Source organism: Bombina bombina, chromosome 1 (genome assembly GCF_027579735.1).
Source record: "Bombina bombina isolate aBomBom1 chromosome 1, aBomBom1.pri, whole genome shotgun sequence".
Taxonomy (NCBI): Eukaryota; Metazoa; Chordata; class Amphibia; order Anura; family Bombinatoridae; genus Bombina; species Bombina bombina.
In genome coordinates, this window is record NC_069499.1 from 77,653,326 (window position 1) to 77,660,175 (window position 6,850).

Sequence of the window (6,850 nt, forward strand, 5' to 3'; positions counted from 1 at the left end):
GAGCTTTTCATTCCGCGATCGCAGGTGTTAGACTTTTTTTTTACCTGTTCTCCCCATTGATGTCTATGAGAAAAGCGTGCTTGAGCACGTCAAAACAGCGCTTGGATTTTGTGCGGTACGGATCTTAAAAGCACCATATTGCACGTGCAAGCCGACTGTTTGAAAACTTGTAATGGCAGCGCTATAGGGGGTTAAATAACATTCGTTAATTTCCCTATAGCGCGCATAACTCGTAAATTTAGCTGTGTTTGGTATGATTTATAACAAAGAAAAAAAGCTAGTTTCGAAAGCAAAATAAAAATCTTTAGTTTTTCATACAAAAATGTATTTAACATTTGAATAGAGCTTTTTCACAGAACACCACTGATATAACTGAAATCACCCTTTCTTATTTTTATTATAAAATAACAAGAATGGGGAGCGTGTCCATGTAGCGTTCTGGATAAGACGCACATTCTGAGAGCTCTGGCAGAATATACAATAATCTGCCGATTATTGCACCTTAACAGCAAGATTCAAGGCATAACTCATAAAGATTATCACATCTTCACTCTCTGTGACTTCATTTTAGCCCATCTTCGCTGTTTCCATGATACTGGAATCACAGATCGGAACAATAAGGCCTAAGACGGCGGTCTTCTACTAGGCATCCCCCCCCCCCCCCGCAAAACAGGGTCATCAGTGCAGTGCAGTCAGTTAAATTTGGCATACTGAGTTTATTAGAATATAGATATCCTCAACTGACCTCAAGATTAAACAGTGCAATAGACCTGGCCTAAGAAGACATCACAAGCATGGCGGACAAGTCAGAGAGCTCACGGCAACTGAATACAGACGAAAGATTTGCCAAAATAGAAGCTATGTGGCTTAAGATTATGCAGAAATGCCTGCCCAGTTCCATAATAGAGGCTACTGACTTACCAACTCAACATACCCATGAAGGAATTCAAGAACCGCATTCTACAATCCATGAGGGAGAACCCTATGATTCACGCGGCGTAAGTGCGGATGCAGATGCAGCAACAACTATTTACCCAGCTAACACAGTGATTAAACAAAAGGGAACGTCTTCTCAGAACCCACAGCATCCTCCTTTCACAATCTGTGCGGCCTATACAGGAGACCTGGAAATGAAGATTGCCACTCCACAGTCGCCCATCTCACTCAAAACTATTGTGACAGCACAGAACCGGCACCATCAACACTCAGGCATACCACTGGAAACAGCAGCGAGATCACACAGCATACCCTATAAGCTTTGCGTCTATTTTGTGGACACTTCGCTGCGGGGACCCAGTGGTGAAGACGCAGCCACGCCAAGCGACGAGGTCTCCCCAGTAAAAACCCCTGTGCCTGTGATCCCGCCTATGCCACACTCCAACAAATCGATGAGGTTCAGCTACCGAGAGCATAGGCTGCACTGCAGGGACTCTCTGCCATCACCTAACTTGGTGCCTGTGCACGAGGGGTTACTCGGTACCTTTGGCAGGAATTCTAGTAATGTGTCAGACGCCTGTGCATTTTTAGTGGAGGCCAAGTATAGTTTCCAGAGAACGGACCTCTTCTTCTTTTATAACTCTGACCCTTCTGCTATCTCCTTGATATATACTCTTAGGGAGATTGCCCCAACATGATCTATAGTGCTTATGAGGTCCCTGAAATGGACTGCGGTTATTACACTACGAAAGACTGGCATGGGGTAAATGCAGACACAAGGTCTATTTCTGAAGTAGTGCACTACTACAGCAGCAGGTTAAGGGGTTTATCATATCAAGCCTAATGTGCAGTACTGTATCACGTCAACTGTGTACAATAAGATGCAAGATTTTAATATACGCCTGAGACTATAGTTTACATTACATATGGGGTACGAGAATAATTGGATATATGTTGGCATAATGTTAAGACACCCTTCTGGATGCCTTGTAATGATCTCCGAGCTGCAGAATTTTTAGATCTGAGGGTAATTCTGTTTTCTCACTAACTAGTTTCCCTTAAGAGGTTAAAACTACTGTGTATTTTGTTACCAAATCTTCTATATATTCTCTGTATGGGCACAACCCCCCTGATACATGTCTTAATTTGGAATGGGCAAATCAGATAATTCTGTCTATAATATAGCTGACACATAGAGTGATGTGTTTGATAGCTATAATGTTGCATTTACCTTTGTGTAACTATAACCTTACAAGATCCATCATTACTCAGTGAGCCTCTCTGTAGACCGGTTTAATGTCCCTAAAGATCCTATGTATTTTAAACCAGGCTCACTTGATCTATTACTTTTACAACTGTCTAGATACTACAGGGAATACGTACTTACATAAATAAGTTTCATATAGTTGCAGACTGTCAAGGTATTTGAAATATTATTAAATAATATATAGAAGTATATTTATCTTTATTTAATAAATCTGTGGATGTGCACATGGTCTGTAGGACAAAGGATTATTTCTAAGAGATCTCCCCCACTCCAATTGCACAGGAGACATTCTTGGCTGAAATGAGAACAAAGGATTATCTCTGGGAGATCTCACACACTCAATATGTTAAATTATGCAATTGTATAATTTAGCAAGGAACTAAAATATAACACAGTTTATTTAACCATATGTATGATTGCTTGGGAATGTGAGATAAAATCTATTTACCCCTCCCAATGTACCTAGGAATCTAGCTCAGGTGACAAGTCGTGTGAGATTTTCAACATTTGCCCTTTGGTGCAGGGGACCCCATGTAGTGAATGGGAGACAGGGAGTCTGAAGTTACTGAAAGGGCAGTTAGAACATACAGCACACAGTGAAGACAAATGGCTTACATTATGATTTCAAAACAACTGTATATATTTTAGTGGATATGAGATATATATATATAGTTATATATATAGATATATATATATATATATGAATATATATATATGTATATTTTGAAAGCATTGAATATCTTAACCTCTGTGTTTTTAAATAAATATTTGTGGACCTGGAAAGAAATAATTAATAACACTTATTACTTTATTTCAGATGGAGTGCCTGTGTGAGGTGAAATAAGTCATATCATATAAATGTGAAACAAATGTTTATAAAGTTTTAAATACATCTCTTAAAATATAGTGAGATGAAGATATGGAAGCTACTTTGATGTGATATGACTATGAGATATAAATTTTCTGTTAGGCTAAATGAAATATAAATTATTTTAATATAATGTTAGATACATGTGATGTTTCATATCAAAATGATCAGAAAATTCATTAAGATATAACTTATCCAAAACAAATATTATGAATAGTTGTCGCAGTAAATTATGATAAAATTAATAGCCATTTCATAGAAATACTGATTTAAGTTGTTTCAAATGTATTGTCATGCTACATTGTTTTTGTGCTGTCTGATTGTAATGATGCCACCTAAGGGCCAATACCGGTAGGACAGTTAAGGGAATTGCTGTTCAAAAGATGCGTTACCATAGTAAACATGCTCAACTCCGTTAAGGGCCAATCCAATCAGGTATTCCAAATACCCAATCAGAAGGGACCAGAAGGGCCACCCACAATTTACCAATGATGGAAAACTAAATAAAAAGTGAATGCAATAGAGAGAAAGGGACAGATTTTCTGCTGAAGCTAAAACTTGTAACTGGTTCCTGCTGGGCATGAGATACCACTTTACTTGAGCAAAGCTAATCTACCTTTCTCATTGATTGCGATATACACTTATCGGTGATCTGAGGTAAAATAATTCCTACCAAGGAATATTGGATATCGACTGCTTTTTACTTTGGTAACGTATTCAAGGTTTTGTAAGATAAGTTATATGCATAGTCAATTTGTATTTAATAGATTTAAAGAAGCAGTGTTTTTTTTTTTTTTTAAGTTAGCATTTCACAGCCTATATATATATATATTGTTTAAATCTGCGTCTGATTGACCAAGTAACTCATCTATGCAAGTTCTGATATTGTCAGTTAATTTTGTATTAGGATAAATTGCAGTTAAATAGCAGAATATATATATATTATCCAATTGTTTTATAAACACTGTTTAGAATTGTATTGCTTGGATGTTAAAGGTTTTTAGTCCCATTGTGTTAAATAAATAAAAGGCTGAATTGTGAAGATATATTTTTCTGGGTTTTGTAAGAAGGATAGCATATTTTAAGAGTTGGTTTTAACGCATATAAATTTTGTGTCATATTCTAATATTGCAAATATATTTCAAATATGTTCATGGATATTAACTAAATAAAAGAATTCAGGTATTTATATTAATTGTATGGTCTAGTAGATGCATGGTTGATTAGGGTTGCTATTTTTTTTTTTTTTTTTTATTGTGTTTGTAACCCTGCCATAAACTGATATATTATTTGGATAGCACTACTAAGATTCTTATAAATATACTGACAAGACCGATACTCTACAGTATATAATCCCAATAACTTTGTTATACAACAGAAACCCAATTATTAACTTTTTGTTTTTGATTACTGAGGCCCAAGTGGCGTCTCCTGTTATCTAGGGGTATAAATACCTTGAGGTTTGCTCCATGTCAGAATCAACATCCAGACACTATCTACAAGACTGGCATATTATATCTTATTCAGCAAAAGCTTTGGCTGGGGACAGTGACTCTGTTGTCAAACCTTTACTTTAATTATTTAAGATATAGCTGTCCCTGATAACGCCTTATTGGTTTGTTTTCTCTAAATCTTCTTTCATATGCATACATAAGAGGCTGTTTGTTTACTTATGAAGTGCTGATATAATTGCGCCTATGCCTCAGTTTATTTACTTTGTTCACCAAATTTATGTTTTTTTCAATAAAGCATTTGAGAAAAAAAAAACAAACAAAAAAAACCCAACAATAATTATAAGTGGTAATGTTCTCAATAATAATGTATTTAACAATAGTCCATTGTACACTTAAAAGGACATAAAACCCAAACATGTTCTTTCATGATTTAGGTAGAACATAAAATTTTAAACAACTTTCCAACTTCTATTATCAAATTTGCTTCATTTTCTTGGTATCATTTGTTGAAGGAGCAGCATTGCATGTCTGACATCTAACTAAACACATGGGTGAACCTAGGTTCTTTGCTGCTCCTGAGATTCCCTAGAAAAACCTTTCAGCAAAGGATAACCAGAAAAGGAAGCATATTAAATAATAGAAATAAATTGGAAAGTTTTTTAAAATTGTATGTTCTACCTAAATCATGAAATATTTTTTTTGGGTTTAATGTCCCTTTAATACAAATCTATTAAACAATGTTTTTCACGGATTATTATTATGTGCATAGGAGACTACAGGTTAATTTATATTAACAGTGATATTAATTGTATCTGCAGTCCATTGGAAATACTTTTTGTACCACAAAGAACTGAGTATGCGTTTAATGTGACATTATTCACCTTTTGGTGTTGTGTAAAAAAATGTGCTTTGTTCCACGCTCCATACAGAGGTTTTAAAAGCAGAATCTTTAGCCTAAGTTTTCAAAATGCTTCAAATGACATAAATCAGCTGTTTGACTGCTGCATTTGCCGGTTACAGAATTAGCTTTTTGGCCCCTATAGGGAATGTGGGCGTTTAATGTAATTTTAAGTTTGGAGCAGTAGGAAGCTGGTATTGCAACACTTGCACAAATAACACTTTAGTTGTACTTCCGTATGCAACAACCCTCTCTGAGTAATGGTCATTTTAAGTGAGTCAAAAAGAACTCATTTACTATACACGCATGCACTTTTATGCCCCTTTAAAATATGCAGCTAAGAAAAAAATGACTTTGCCCAATGGCAGTTTTGAGAGAGGTGGGGGGGGGGTTGAAATGTACGTCGGCGGTCATCTTTTTCATTAGAACTTAGGTTTTATATGGCTTGCTCAGATATGTGGTATTTTTGAGGCTTACATAGCAGTACACAGACTAATTAAAACAATTATTACAGTCACAAATCATAGACAGTTAGAAAGGGATCTTTTGTTTTGTGTCACATGTAATAATGGGGATAACTGTCTGATTTAAGTGTCTGACTTAATAGTATTATTATTTGGATTCTTTGCAGGTGTGCTGAGGCATATGGGATTTTTTTTACATTTGCGTGTTTGATTAAACAGAAATAAAAAGAAATGATACATATTATATTGCAATCAATACAACTGAAAGGGAAGTTTGCACTAAGTAATTAATTTAAACTTAGATCATTTTATATTAATCCATATGGAGAAAAGCACAAAACTATGGCAATCAATGGTTGGTACAGTGACTATTTCTGGACACAAGGTCACGACTTACCAGATCACATATTTAGAATACTCAGTGTTTGACAGAAAGAATATAGAGAAAAGGAGTATAGCAAAGTAAAAAATGATGGGCAAAAAACATTTATCTAGATATCTACTTGGTATATCTGATTCTTCCACTCATCCCAATACAATTGCAATAACACAGACTAAAAGCTAACTAACTGAAGACTAATCAATAACAATGCGACCAGGGAAACAGTTGCACCCTTGATTTGAGAGACAAGAATTATGTTCAGTGGCAGTGGTCATAGTATGACTCACCGGGTCACTTACCCTTAGTAATTTAACATATAAAGTTTGATCTATGTTTTATTATTTAGCCATTGAGTACAATAAAATGTAATATCTAAAGAGAATTCTTACTTTCCTTTCAAATTGTATTGAGCCCTTTATTATTATTATTATTATTATTATCAGGTATTTGTAGAGCACCAACAGGTTCTGCAGCGCTAGGACATAGGTGGTATATAAAAAAAAAACAATTACAGGGATTAAATGGGTAGAGGGTCGTGCCGAGAGTTGCACTGCTGTAGTCGGCTCTTATGAAGGTGGACT